Source organism: Crocuta crocuta, unplaced genomic scaffold, assembly GCF_008692635.1.
Source record: "Crocuta crocuta isolate KB4526 unplaced genomic scaffold, BGI_CrCroc_1.0 scaffold7, whole genome shotgun sequence".
Taxonomy (NCBI): domain Eukaryota; kingdom Metazoa; phylum Chordata; class Mammalia; order Carnivora; family Hyaenidae; genus Crocuta; species Crocuta crocuta.
Window position 1 is genome coordinate 9,098,983 of NW_027531904.1, and position 13,966 is coordinate 9,112,948.

At 41.7% G+C, this 13,966-nt stretch overlaps 1 protein-coding gene across 1 annotated transcript in view; it reads left to right on the forward strand.

The window, feature by feature from the left end:
* ADAMTSL3 (ADAMTS like 3) overlaps positions 1 to 13,966 on the forward strand; it is a 292,158-nt gene that overhangs the window by 146,725 nt on the left and 131,467 nt on the right. The window lies entirely within an intron of this gene.

The window sequence follows — 13,966 nt, forward strand, 5'->3', positions numbered from 1 at the left end:
GGCGTCTCTTTAAAAATGGGAAGCTGCGACTGCTAGCTCACACTTGGTCCTGGCAGTAACTGGCTGCAGCAGGGTACCGGGGGCTTTCCCCTCAGGGCACGCTCCCTCCGTGCCGTGGGCCCACCGCTCCCCGTTGTGTTCCTGACATTGAAGCCATGAGCGTCAGCTCACACACGTGTAGGTTGCCTCTCGCAGTCATTCCTTGCCACTCATAGACGTGTAAGTGACTTCTGTGTCAAGCCCTTAAAGCAGCAAGCCCGTGTTATTTTTGGGCAATAGCATTTTTAAAAGGCTTTTGGGAAGTATAATTGGCATCTTCCTTTCCTTCTGTTCTTTCTCTTGGGCGCATTGTTATGCGTAAGTTCTGAGCTTCTTGTGCTCAGAGGGTTTTCCCATTTGATTCTCAAGTAGTAAAACACACACTTGCATGCACACACACACGCACATATGCACCCACACATGCACACACTCATGCACATACACAATGCATTCACACATGTACTCACACACAAATGCACTCACACGTGCACACATGCACATGTGCACACATGCACTCACACCCATGCACACGCACACATACACACATGCACGAGTGCCCATGCACACACACACACACACACGCACACATGCGGACACACAGGTACCTTTCCTTTCAGACAACCTGTGTTCTTCCCAGGCCATCTTGGAGATCTCTGTGTAGGAGATCCTTGTAAAATGATGGAATGGAAGGAACAGCCACAAAGGTTACTGCTTCACGATATTGTTTGGTTGCAACATCAGCATGGAAAATATGTTGTTTATTGACACCATGTGTAAAAAATGACACCATATGTCACGTCCATATAAACCATATATTTCTACCGGTTGGTGTGTGCACATGGTTTTTTTAAGATTTCATTGGATATGGGGTACCTGGGGGCTCAGTTGGTTAAGCGTCGAACTCTTGAGTTTGGCTCAGGTCCTGATCTCACAGTTCATGAGGTCAAGTATTGTCAGGCTGTGCGCTGACGGTACACAGCCTGCTTGGGATTCTCTCTCTCTCTCTCTCTCTCTCTCTCTGCCTTTCCTCCTCCCTCTCAAAATCAATAAGTAAACATTTTTAGAAAAGATTTGAGAGGATACACCCTAAACTGAAAACATTAAAAAAAGATGGTTATTTTAGAAGGGATAGACACTTTCAGGGAGTGATCTCAGCTTTACTTACAATATTCTGATACTTAAAACAATTCTTAAAGAGAAGAACATGTATCACTTGCATAAATAAAAATTCTTTTACACCTTCTGGCCAAATTCTGTGTTCACCCCTTAATAGAATACATTTCAGTGGCACGTTGTCCCTGTCTGAATTAGTACTATCTTCTGTTTTCTTCCCTGGGTTCTGGTTTTCTCAGATTTAATAAACAATTCTGGTCTTTAACTTTAACTCCTGGAAAGCTTTTGATCTCTTGTCACTGAAAGGTCTTAAAATATATATACATGTATAAATATATATATATATATATACATGTATAAATAAATATATATATATACACATACGTATATCCATCAAGGAAGGTGTTGCACACAACTGTCTGACTCATGCATAACTGGAGCCTGATTTTCACGCCTATGGCCATTTTCTTTCATAAATGTGGTGTGTGCTTGGTGGGAGAGAAGCTGGCAAAATCAGACCCCGTGATGAAGCAATGTGACTCTGGTGGTTTTTTTTTTTCCCTGACTTATAAGCTTGTCCAAATAATGTGGGTTTCTAGGAAATATACTTTTCCATCGGTTACTTTTCCTTTTCCCCCCCCCCATTTTTTCTTTTTTTTTTCTTCTTTCTTTTCTTTTTGCTGGGATCACTATAGTTTTACCCAGCCTGGGTTGTTGCTAAGGTGATGACCTTTGGTTCCGCTCACAACTTCACGGCTCATCATAGCGTCAGGTGTGGCTGCAGTTAGGGAAGTTGAAAGTGTGCATGAGGTCGGTCGTCGATGGTGGGCGGCCGTGTGCGTTGCTGTATCTCTTCCCATTCCCATCACCCGAGGGTGGCGGGTCTAGAAGTGGAACAGCCAACTCCAACCTGAGACTGTAGCTTGGAGACCAGCTCAGTACTCATGTGGCTCGGCCATGGGCGTGCCCCGGGGGTACTGAGGCACAGACTAGACCTTACGTCACGAGCTTGTAATAAACGGACTGTTGAAAACCATTATATTCTGACATCATGAGCAACCTCTGAAGACCTCCGCGGGATGTCAGATGCCTTTGTGGCTGTAGTCCCCATTGTAAAGCCTAGCAATTCACTGCACCAGTGAGACCAAAAAAATGTTTTTCTATTTTTTCAGAAGTTCTGTTTTCATGACTGGACCATTCTTGAAAATTACACTTCTTTTCTTTCCAGTAGATTTATGTATTCTTGGTTTCTTGAATGGCCTGTTTCTCATGGATGACCTTTGTCACAGCACTACTGGGTCATGGTATTTTGCGTTAGCGCCCCCGCGGTTTGAATGTGTTGATGCTGCCACCAGCTAGCAGTAGAGAGTCCTGATCAAGTACTTCATGTCTGTGCCATGTTGATTGGAGGGTACCATAGGCACTATCTGTTCAGGGAGAATTTTCTGAACAGTTACATATGCGAGTAGGTGTTTGTAAATATCAATTTTAAGCGTACGCCCATGAGAACAAAACGAAATGGCTTTGGTAAAGACCTGTCTTTCCATGGGTCACCACTTTTAACTCTGCTGGCGGTGTCCCTCTCTTCTGCAACATATCCATCTTAAGGGAGGGAAAAAAAAGTTCTCCTTGGTCTAAAACCTTCCTTTTTATTCCAGATGCCTGTCACATTTCTTCGCAGTGAGATATTTTGTGTGTCTGCAAGGAAAGATTTTCTGGTTCCTCTTCCCACTCATTTTCCGGTGAACACCTTCTGCCGTCAGTTTCCCTCAACCTCAGCTCTATATATGTGTTGTGTTCTCTCCTTACACTGTCTCTCCTTTCCTTCTGGACGTTACGATAGCACCTCTGCCTGATCCAAGGATATGACGATTTGAAACTGTTTTCCTTTATCTCAAAGAGCAGGTCCCTGCAATGTGGCATAGACAGTGACTGAATTTGTACATTCACAGGTATTTGAGAACACAGCAAGACACAGTTGTTAGCGTCGGTGGCTGTACTAGGTTCCTGAGGCTACTGTAAAAGCACCTTTGTAAACTGGGTGACTTGAAGGACAGACAGTTGTTGACTCCCATTTCTGGAAGCTACAAGTCCAAGATCAAGGTGTGGGCAGGATTGGTTCCTTCTGAGGACTGAGGGAGCATCAGTTTCATGCGTCTCCCCAGCTGCTTGTCTCCTTGGGCGTTCTCCCTTGGCCTTCACCTATCTCTGTCTGGGCATGTCCGCCTCTGCAGGCACATTTCCCTTTTCCCTAAGGACACCAGCCATATTGGATTGGACCCACCCTAATGACCTCACCTTCACTTGACTAGATCTGCAAAGACCCTACTTATTTCTAAATAAGATGGCATTCTGAAGCACCATGGCTTAAAACTTAAACATATCTTTTTTTGGGGAACCCATTCAACCCATACTAGTACCCGACAGAACCTATTTCATCATGTCTGTCGATCAGAATTCCCTATCAACATGAAGACTTACCATTAACCACAGAGGCAGAGACTTTTGAAATCTCACCCGATATCGGCTGTCATGTGGTCTGCAGAGGGAAAATTCTTGGTGAAGGCAGTTCCAGTAGTGTTCTAGTAGTTACCAGAATTCACAGCTAAATTATATGCATAAACTGTATATACACATTTATTTTAAAAAAGAAGAAAGCCGAGTTTTGTATAAATAGTCTATAAATTTTGGAACTTGATTTCAAGGGGCCAAGTAAGGTAGTTGAATCTGAATTTATTTTCTTACCATTGTTAGAAAATCATTTTCTTAATGAAATGCAAGTAATATACTTTTACACATGTCAGTATGCACGTCTGTGTTGCTATTCTGTCTACTTGACCATCTGTCTCGTCAGCAGAGCAATCTGCCCCGGGGGTTTGAAAGTGTTGGTGGGCGACTGGGGTGTTGTTAGCAGGAATTCAAAGAGTGAGCATCGTTCATCTTGTTATTATTACGTTAGGAACTTCTTCCTGCTCCTCTCTTTCCTTCCCTCCCCCTCCTCCTTCATTTCTTCCTCCTCCTCTTCCTCCTTCAGTTCAGACTTTTGTCTTGATAATCAGGCTTATGGAGAGAACTGAGGCTTTTTGTAAATTGATTCAGCTCCCGTAACATGTCAAGGACCAAGCTCGGGAGACTGGAGTGTTTCTTCTTCAGTGTAGGGAGGGCGCCCGTTCCCCCATAAGGCCGCTCAGTGGGCTTAGTGTCCTCAGCACCCGTGTCCAGGAGGGTGTACACTGTCGTGAGGGGGTCCGGCAAGGGTGTGCAGAGAGACAGGCTGGGGGGGGTGAGGCAAGAAGACGTGTCATGATGCCAGTCATTCTCCAGAGCAGGGAAGCATCTTAACTAGGTTTCAAAGCAAAGGCAGAAAAAGAGCTTATGCTCCACTTTTCATCTAGAAGCCTGAGAGGAAAATGCCCCACAGGGTGTTTACTTCCATCGGCAACAACCTGAGGAAGCCACGTTGGAATGGAATTGGCATTAATGTCATGAAATGTTTAGTCGCAGGCTGAGCATGAGTTGAGCCACCGGAAGCTCCCTCAACCCCACGTGGCACCAAAGGTGTCTGGGAAATTCCCCGTGCCCTTGGCTGGCCAACCTTAGAGGGGCTGGCACAGTGGGGGCAAATGACCCTGTAGCCAAAGGGTAAAGGTAGAGCTACCGCACATCCTACTTTGTTCGGGAAAGACCCAGTTTGTGCCTGTGGCTCTGGCTTAATCTCTGGTCCTTCCTTTCACGCTCAGAATCATCCCGGTTTGGGGGCACCTGGGTGGCCTAGTCGGTTAAGCGTCCGACTTTCGCTTAGGTCATGATCTCGCAGTTCGTGGGTTCGAGCCCCGCGTCGGGCTCTGTGCTGACTGCCAGCTCAGAGCCTGGAGCTGCTTCAGATTCTGTGTCTCCCTCTCTCTCTGACCCTCCCCTGCTCACGCTGTCTCTCTCTCTCTCTCCTGGAAATAAATAAAAAACATTAAAAAAAAATTAAAAAAAAAAAAAAGAATCATCCTGGTTTGGGCAGTCAAGCGGATGGTGTCCTAGGTAAGGGGCTCAAGGCCAGGCCAGGGACCGGGCAGGAGTCACAGCCGCACCCCTGACAACCTGCAGCACGAGAAGCACGTGGACCGGGCAGGTCACCAGAGGAGCCCACCGTCCTCCGGCCAGGAGGGAACACAGCCGAGGCCACTGGTTCTGAAGCTCGCTGCCGTCCTCCCAGGGGCCGGAGGACCCAGCGACAGGATGAGGACCTTCACACAGGGATCTAAGCCGTCCCTCCTTTCCTGACTCTGATGTCACAGGTGGAAAAGCACCACAGAGGTCGGTCTGAAGGACGGGACAGCGGAGAGACGGGCCACTTCCCCACCGACAGAGTGTTGCCTAAAGAGATGCAATGTTATGTGTCAACTTCTAAACAAATTAATTGGCGTGTAAGTGCCCTGCATTCAGACTGGAAAGCTAACGTGCAGAGAAGACCCTGTCCAGAAGCCCAGTATTTCTTGTGAGCCTTCTCGGCAGGGAAAATTTTTCTCATGAGTTCTGCAACAGACCTTTTACCCCCTCTTCTTGACAAGACTTGGGTCATGTGCTCGCTCTCCGCCTTCCCCTGGGTGGTAGTCCTCCTGGGTCCTTCAAGATGCGGGTGCTAGCTTGAAACCAGTGTTGCACTGTATGTGTTTATTTATTTTGATGTTTATTTTTGAGAGTGAGAGATACTGAGGGCAAGCAGGGGAGGAACAGAGAGAGAGGGAGACACAGAATCCGAAGCAGCTCCAAGCTCCGAACTGTCAGCACAGAGCCCGACGCGGGGCCTGAACTCATGAACCATGAGATCATGACCTGAGCTGGAGTCAGATGCTTAACCAACTGAGCCACCAGGAGCCCCACTAACTAAAGTTTAAATTTAAAAAAAAAGGAAAAAAAGAAATGGCTTCAAAATAAATAAGTAAATAAATAAATAACAATGAAAAAAATGTACCAATATTGATTCATTAATAGTAACGAATGTACCACACCAATGCAAGACGTTAATAATAGGGAAACTGGTGTGTGTTGGTGGTTATTGGAAATGCTGTACTTTCTGCTCAGTTTTTCAGTAAATCTAAAATTGCTCAAAAAAAAAAAAAAGAAGAAGAAGCAGATGCTGAGACAGGATTAGATATGCAAGACATTTATGAGCAAAATACCAGGAGGAAGAGCCAAGATGGAGCCAAGAGAGACCAGGGAGCTGTCCGGCAGCAGTGAAGATCTGACCAGAAGCAGAGGAGAGAGGGAAGGAGAGAAAGTTGGGTGGGAGCATCTTAAATTGGAGGGTGGCTCTAGGGGGTTCTGCAAGGCTACAGGGGGGGCCCTGAGCCAGAGTCATCTATCACATGGTGCAGCATCTCCCAGGAAACAGCCAGCCTCTAACCCCCAGGTGGGAGCAGCCCATGGGGACCTTGACCTGCCACAGGCACCGCCCAGCTGTTGCAGCCGTGTGAGGAGGCGGCGCCCACAGCTGGCAAGGCAGCTGTGACCACCATGGCCACATGGGACAGTCAGGCGCTCTCTAAGACCCATGGGGAGGAATGAAGGCCGGAACAGGAGTGAGCCTTTGGCAGAATTGGAAAGGGAAGTGGATATTGGTCAGCAATTACATCCATCTGCTTCAGTAAGGTCATCATCTCTTTATGGAAAACATTGGGGTTTAATGCGTTTTCTTTCTTTTTTCTTCCTCTTTTTGGTGATAATGGTCAAGACTCAGAAAACTATTTTAGTCCCTCTTAGGCTTGTTGATTTATTTAGGGTTCTGTTTCTGAGCCAATTTCAAGTCTTATATTTTGCTAGAGGAGTATCCAGTTCATCTAAGTCTTCCAACTCTTCAAACATAATCATAGTATATTCCCTTATCATTAAAAAAAAACTCCATTGTACCTGTAACTATGTCTCTTTCATTCCTTAAGTTGTTCACTGGTTCCTGATCTAATTTTCATTTCATTCAAACCATCCAAAGATTTGTCTCTGAGACATCTAAGAACCAGATTTTGGTTTTATTGATTAACTCAGAGTTTAAAAAATATTCAGTTTATGTAAATTTTTATTTTTGTTTCTTTCCTTTATCTTTACATTGATTTATTTTGGTATGGTGTTTTTAGCTTCTGGAGCCCAATTCTTAATTCATTTTATTTTCAAACTTTTTTTTTCTCCATTACATGTATTTAGGGCATTCAGTTTTCCCATTCAGAAACTCTTAATTTTGTTGTAGTGCAAGCTATCGATTTTTAACTTGATGCATGGACTATTTGTATTTTGGTTAGGAAATCTTTGCCTCATTCAGGATCAAGGGTTATGAAACTATACTTCTGTGAGTTTTTCTGGAACCCCTTTTTTTAAATTGTCATATTAAGAGCTGTAATCCACCTAGAATTGCTTTTCACACATGTTGTGGAGTAGAATCATTATCTTTTACCACAACTATCCACTGACCCAAAACCTTTAGGTGAAAAGATAGCTCTTTCCCCATTTGTCTTAAATCCAAAACTATATGTGTACGGGTCTGGTTCTGGACTCTGTTCTGTTTCATTGATCTGTCTGTAAGCACCATTGTGACTTCATTACTGTAGCCTTGAGACAAGTCTTGATATTTGTTATTGTGCATTCCCCCACTTTGTCCTTAAAGATGATCTTTGATATTCTTGACTCCTTGCATTTCCATATCAAGTACGCCTGTCAAATTTTATAAAATTCTTTTGGATTTTGATTAGAATTGCATTGAATCTGTAGGTCAACTTGGAGAAAACCGAAAGCTTTCCCATCCCAATTTTTCCAATCCATACATATGTTATCCCCATCCATTTACTTAGTTTAAAATTTTGTCTCTCAATAATGTTTGTAATTTTCAGTGTGTAAGTCATATATTCTGTTATTCCCAGTTGTTTCCTATTCTGATGTTATTGTAAATGGATTTTTTTTCCTATTTATTTGTGCTGAAGTTATGGAAATCTAACTGATTTTTGTAAACTGGCACTGTATTCTTACTATATTAACAAATATTAATTCTAATAGTTTATAGATTCTTTTGAATTAGGTACATAAACAATTATGATACCTGTAATGATGATAATTTTGCTTCTCCTCTACCAATCCTTGTATATTCTCTTTATTTTTCTTGCTATATTGTACTACTTAGGACATTTGGTATGATATTGAATAGATTTAGTGACAGCAATTATTCTTGTCATGCTTCTCATTCAGAGGCAGAGAGCTCTATAATTCTTCATCCTGTGTGATGTTTGCCACGAGTTTTTTATAGTTTATCTGATGGAAGAAATGTTTTCTGATTTGCTTCCATTGTCACATAAGTATGGAATTTTTTCAAATGCATTTTCTGTATCTTTTGAAGTGATCATATATACTTTTTAATATAGTGAGAGTTATGTTGATTTTTAAATATTAAACCCATCTTCCCTTCTGTAATAAACTTCACTTGGTTATTATCATTATTATAATTTATTAGTATTTACTTATTAGAATTTATTTTTTATTATTAATAAAAAGCATTATTCCTTTATATATCACAGGGTATAATTTTAAATTACTTTATTCATTTTTTTTTTGGTAGCTTTGTCCAGAAGAGGTTTTCTTTCTTAGATTTTATTTGTGTCAGGGCTTGGTGTTAATATATACTGGCTTTATAAAACAAGTTTAGAAATATTTCTTCATTTTTCATTCTTTGCAACAGTTTGTTTAAAATTGGTGTTATTTCTTCTTTAAATATTTGGAAATACTTAGCAGTAAATTTTTAGAAGTGTGCACTGAGTGTCTTTAAAATATATACAACTCTTCATACTTTTAGTTTCCTTTTATGTCAGTTTTGTTTCAAGGACTTTGTTTATAGGTGCACTTTATTTTATTGCACTCTGTAGATTTTTTTGGATACAAACTGCCACAAAGGTTTGTGGCATCCCTGAGTTGAACAAGCCTAATGGTGCCAGTTTTCCAACAGCATTTGCTCATTTTGTGTTTCTGCATCACCTTTTGGTAATTCTTGCAATATTTCAAACTTTTTTATTATCACTGTGCTTGTGATGGTGATTTATGATCAGTGATTACAGTCTGCTGGAAGCTCAGATGATTGTTAGTGTTTTTTAGCAATAAAGTATTTTTAAATGAAGGTACACACATTGTTTTCTTAGACATAATGCTATTGCACACTTAATAGACTACAGCATAGTGTAAACATAACTGAGAAACCAAAAAATTCATTTGACTCACTTTATTGTGATATTTGCTTTATTGGCCTGGAATAGAACCCACAATATTTCCAAAGTTCAAATAACTTTTTTAAAGCTATTGGCAGAGATTTTTTTCTTAGTATCTTCTTACTATTTCTTCATTGTCTCCAGGATCTGTAGTGAGTCATTTTTCTCATTCCTGGTACTGATTATTTGTCCCTACTTTCTTTTTATTTGATCAGTCATTTTGGAGGGCTATCGCTTTTATTAGACTTTTCACAGAAACACCTTTTCATTTACATTATTAACATTTTAATGTTGTTTCCTTTCCATATCATTAATATCCACTCACATCTTTGTTATTTCCATCCTTCTGTCTCTGGATTTAATAAGTTGTTACTTTTTTAACTTTTCTAGCTGGATGTTCAGGGGATTGATTTTCATCCTTTTTCCACCCATAACACATGAATTTAAGGCTATGAATTTCACTCCAATCATTCCTTATATTTAATTACACAAATTTTGATATGAAATATTTTCCATCATCATTCAGTCAAATTGTAATTTTCAAAGTGATGTATTCCTTGACTTATAGAATATTTAGAAGTATACTCTCCAAGTATGTAGGAATTTTAAAGTAATCTCATTCTTATTTTATTTTTAGAGAGCGTGAGCATGAGTAAGAGAGAGGGGCAAAGGGAGAGGAAGAAAGAGAGAGAGGGAATTTTAAGAAGGCTCCATGCTCAGTACAAAGCCTGACATGGGGCTCAATCTCATGGCCATGAGATTATGACCTGAGCCAAAATCAAGAGTTGTTGGATGCTTAACTGACTGAGCCACCCAGGCACCCCTCTCATTGTTATTTTATAACCTAATTCTACTATAGTCAAAAAACGTACTCTATATTATATCAATTTTTTTTGAAATCTGTTAAAACTTAGTTTGTGACTCAGAGTATAACAAATATTAGAAGATATGATGTGTAGTCTTCTGTTGTTGGGCACAGTGTCCATACATCAGTGTGGTCATTTATTAATTTATTAATTTATTTCTATTTATTAAAAAATATAGCCTTACTGTTTTTTGTCTGCTCATTCTATTAGTTACCACAAGGGATATGGTAAAACTGCCAAAGTGACTGTGACCTTTGTCTAATTTTCTTCTATTCTTGTTAATTTCGAATTATTTATCTTTGAGCGTAGGTTGTTAGGTACATTCACATTTAGAGTCGTTACCTCTTCTAGTGGCTTGACCACTTTACCATCTTGAAACTATTTTCTTTCAGCACTTTGAGGGTATCTCTCCATTGTCTTCTGGCTTCCACTTACTCTCTTCAGAAGTCAGCTGTCAGTCTTATTTGTATGCTGTAAAAGGTAACATGTCTTTCTCCCTGTCTGCTTTTAAGTGTTTCCTCTTTGGTTTTCATCAACTTTTGAATATTTATTTTTTTTATTTATTCAGTGAGCACACATGCAAGTTGGGAAGGGGGAAAGAACAAGGGAGAGAGAGAATCCTCAGCAGATTCTGTGCTGTCAGCACAGAGCCTGATGTGGGGCTTGATCCTATGAGCCATGAGATCATGACCTGAGCAGAAATCGAGAGTCGGACACTCAACTGACTGAGCTACCCAGGCACCCCTGGTATTCATCAGTTTGACTGTGATGTAATTAGTGGCTTTCTCCTGCTTGAGGTTTGTGNGAGGGGGAAAGAACAAGGGAGAGAGCGAATCCTCAGCAGATTCTGTGCTGTCAGCACAGAGCCTGATGTGGAGCTTGATCCCATGAGCCATGAGATCATGACCTGAGCAGAAATCGAGAGTCGGACACTCAACTGACTGAGCTACCCAGGCACCCCTGGTATTCATCAGTTTGACTGTGATGTAATTAGTGGCTTTCTCCTGCTTGAGGTTTGTGCTGCTTCACAACTCTGGCATGATATCTGCCATCAGTTTAGGAAGATTCTCATTTATCACCTCTGTGGGTATAGTTTCCATGCCATTCTCTGGGTTCTCTTTTTCAGGGACTACATTTATACCTTCATCTCTCATGTCTACTTTCCACTTCCTTCTTACGTGTCTGTTTACTGATTCTCTCTTCAATTGTATGTAATCCGGGGGTCAGCAGATCCTGGCCAGCAAGCTGACGGCCTGTTTTTGTAAGTGGAGTTTTGCTGGAACACAGCCACGGCCCTTTGTTTACAGATTGTCTGTGGCTGCCTTTTTCCTATGCCAGCCAAGTTGAGTAACTGTAATGGGGACAATATGGACTGAATATTATATTTACTTTCTGATTCTTTGTGAAGATAGTTACTGAACCCCAGTCTAATCCATTGTCATGTCTGTCCACTGAGACACTGATTTAAAGTACTGTGCCTCGTTCTTCTAGAATTGCCATTTTGTTTTTGTGGCTTCTTTGTTTCTAGTGAAATTCTCTGTCTTGTTACTTAGTTTCTTAAGCATTTTAACCATCATGTCTTAGTCCAGGTTCTCCAAAACACAGAGCCCAAGAAGGGAGCCATGTGCTAACGCTGATGTTTTAAGACCCTGGCCCTTTACGGGGTCTTGTGAAACATGATCTGAAGCCAAAGCTAAAATTTCAGGAGTTGGCGGCAGTATAAGTAGGTGTTTAAGTTTCTGTCTGGTGATGCCAATATCTAGAGATTCTCTAATTCCATTTTTAGTGTATCGTTGCACCTTTTTTGATTGTTGTTAATTTTTATTTTTGTGTGTGCCTGGTTATTTTTAAGTTTTGCTGTATATAGTGGATGAAAGATTACAGATATGCTTTGAGACTGGATTAATTTCTGCTTCTGGAAGATAGGTTAGCAGCCAGTTACCTCCGGCCAACAAGGAATTGAAATAATTGGAACCTGGCCTTCATTCCCTTTGAAAACTGGTCTATTTCCAGTTCATACTCAATGCTAGGATCGAGCTTTTTTGGGGTCCCTGTTGGGCACGTGGGGCATTTACTGGGCCCCCCCTCGGCTGGGTGGACATCGAGCTCCAGTGTTTGTTCTGAGCCACGCAAGTCTGATGACAGGTCTGCTCAGCTTCTCAGCCACTCAGTCACCACTCACGATGGAAAATGCCGTGAGCAGAAATGTGGTGCCAGAGGCGGTGCCAAATGTTATGCTCGCCTCTCTGGGCTTCCTTTGTGTCTGGGGTCTTGGCCCTGCAAACACTCACTGGTATGGGGGTTCTCTGACGCCTTCAAATGCGTTAGAAATGCATTATAAGCAGTGTTCTCACTCTCCCTGGCAGGATTCATCAGAGACAAGCCATTCCTCCACAGCTAGGGCAAAACCTTCTAGAAGCGCTTCACGNACCTCCCTGACAGCTTCTCCCGCTACAGTTTTTCTACTGCTTTATAATCAAATACATCCAAATATTATCTTTTAGTCAACTCTTCCTCCCATTTATGAATAAGCTTTATTAATTTAGTTCATCATTATTGCTGCTTGCATCTACCTTCTTCTGCTTTTATATTAGTTCTTGTTTAACACCTTTTAGTCGTCTTTTTGTTTTTCTTTTTTTTTTCTGGTGAGGGTCTCAAGTGGTACAATTTCAGTCATTCTGTGTCTGAAGATATCTGTTTCACTGATTGTGATAGATAATTTGATCATAGATTGATCGTTGATCTTTGATTGTTGATTAGTAATTTAGTTACAAAAGTCTAGACGAAAAGTTATTGCCGCTCAGCACTCTGAAGGTGTGATCTTGCTTTCTTCCATCCAGGCTCACCTATGAGGAATCGGATGCCAATCTGATTCTGTTTCGTAGGTAATCATTTCTTTTTCTTCCTGAAAACGTTTAAGACTTTTCTTTATCCCAGTTGTTGTACCTTTTAAAAATGTCTGCTCAGAACTTGAATATTTTTAAACCAAGTACACCTGTCTTTCTTAAGGTCCAGGAGATTCTCAGCAATCATATCATCCAATATTGGCTCTTCATGATGACCTCGGTTGGCTCCAGCTTGAAATCCATTCTGGTGTTGGCATTTCTGGACGGATCCTGCACGAATTCTATTTCTTTTTCTCCTTTCATTGCATTCTGGGAGTTTCCCTTGGTTCACTCATTTGTTCGGTCAGTAGGGAAGAAGAGAGAAAAGTAGCCGGAGAATGTGCTCCGTGAGTGTTATCCCTCAACAGCACTTTCCTCTTCCGTCCCTGGCTCACGCGCGGTGGCGCCCCTTCTCTTTAGTCAGATGCTGGAATGCTCGAGTGCGAACACCACATATTTGTGTACATTTCTCCAGCTGTGCGTTTCAGAAGACCTTTTTGGAAGGATTTGCATAACGATGAAAGTGTAAGAATTATTGCAGGTGTGAGAGTTCCAGGCATGTGAGATGGTGCAAAGAAGCGGAGACTGTCTCAGCCCCTGCTCTCGTGGAAATTAAACTCAGATGTATCAGGGAGAAAGGAAAGAAGTTACACAAACAAATAGAAAAGGCCACCTACCCGTTTGAGAACTCCCTTCCAGGCATGGAATTGTCTGGAACAACGACTCTGGGCAGAGTGGTTGAAGGTCTTCTGAGCCCCTCTTTGTGGCAACCCCGAATGAAACGTTATCACGTTAGACGTTTTGGGATCCGCCTGTGCCGCCGTTGGTTGTGAGA